Genomic DNA, 1,224 nt, shown 5'->3' with positions numbered 1-1,224 from the left:
AACTCAGTAATGTAATCTGATTACATTCTGTTACTTTTAGATGACTTTCCCCTTAAGATGCATTAGAAGAAGACACAAATGTATGTTCCCAATTGAATGACATCTATTGCAGGATAAATCAATGTTAAAGTTTACATAGCTGGCCATATATGGATGTTTGCGCTTAGTGGGACTATCATTTGTTTTTCAACAGGACAATGTCCCAGCACAACTCTAGGCTGTGTAAGGGCTATTTTAACAAGAAGGAGAGTGATGGACTGCTGCATCAGATGACCTGGCCTCCACAATCACCTGATCTCAACTCAATTGAGATGGTTTGGGAGGAGTTGGATCGCAGAGTGAAGGAAAGCAGCCCACAAGTGCTCAGCATATGTTGGAACTCCTTCCTTGGATAAGCATTCCAGGTGAAGCTGGTTGAGAGAATGCCGAGAGTATGCCACGCTGTCATCAAGGCAAAGGGTGGCTACTTTGAAGAATCTAAAATCTATTATGATTCTTTTAACAATGTGTTTGGTTACTACATGATTCCATGTGTTATTTCATAGTGTTGATGTCTTCACTATTATTATACAATGTAAAAATAAAAACTAGAATTTATATATATATATGTGTGTGTGTGTGTGTGTGTGTGTGTGTGTGTATATATAAATATAATATATATATATATATATAAATGGATGTAGCAACTACGTATTGCCCCTTTTAAGTCTATGAAAAGTGTGTGAGTTTGAGCACGTGTCCATTAGGCCTATGGCTTTTTTTTATCAGCATGAATTAGATTGAGCATTAAAGGGCCCACTTTTATTCCATAGGCTGTGGAAGACATAGCTTGGTCTGTAGCCTACGAAACCTATGTGGCCATTGGAAGACATAGCTTGGTCTGTAGCCTACGAAACCTATTCGTGATCGTTTTCCCGCGATCAATCAAACACATTTGGTGTGTCATCATAGTGATCTCTGACTTGTGGTCAGACTCACTCAGGTGGAACAAACTTAAACTTGTGCCTTTTTTCAATGCTGATTTGAATGCCATTGAGAAAAGAGTAAAAAAAAATTTTACTCGCTAAAAAGTCATTTACAATTTAAAAGTAATCCTCAAAGTAATCTAGTTTTTCAAAAGTATCTGTAAACTGATTACAATATTTCTGCTGGTAACGTAACGGATTACATGTAATCCGTTACTCCCCAAACGTGTCTGTAAGGACACGGCGCAGAGGAAAAAAG

At 37.7% G+C, this 1,224-nt stretch overlaps 1 long non-coding RNA gene across 1 annotated transcript; it reads left to right on the top strand.

Moving 5' to 3' along the window:
- The first annotated feature begins 34 nt into the window (after window positions 1-34).
- LOC127918794 (uncharacterized) lies at window positions 35-605 on the top strand. Its single transcript, XR_008100805.1, has 2 exons — window positions 35-80; window positions 194-605. It is a non-coding gene; the product is annotated as an uncharacterized LOC127918794 (long non-coding RNA).
- Window positions 606-1,224: the final 619 nt, after the last annotated feature.

The sequence above is a fragment of the Oncorhynchus keta genome, unplaced genomic scaffold (genome assembly GCF_023373465.1).
Source record: "Oncorhynchus keta strain PuntledgeMale-10-30-2019 unplaced genomic scaffold, Oket_V2 Un_contig_14889_pilon_pilon, whole genome shotgun sequence".
NCBI classification, from domain to species: domain Eukaryota; kingdom Metazoa; phylum Chordata; class Actinopteri; order Salmoniformes; family Salmonidae; genus Oncorhynchus; species Oncorhynchus keta.
Note: the sequence above shows the minus strand (reverse complement) of the source record. Positions and strands in the feature narration are given on the sequence as shown.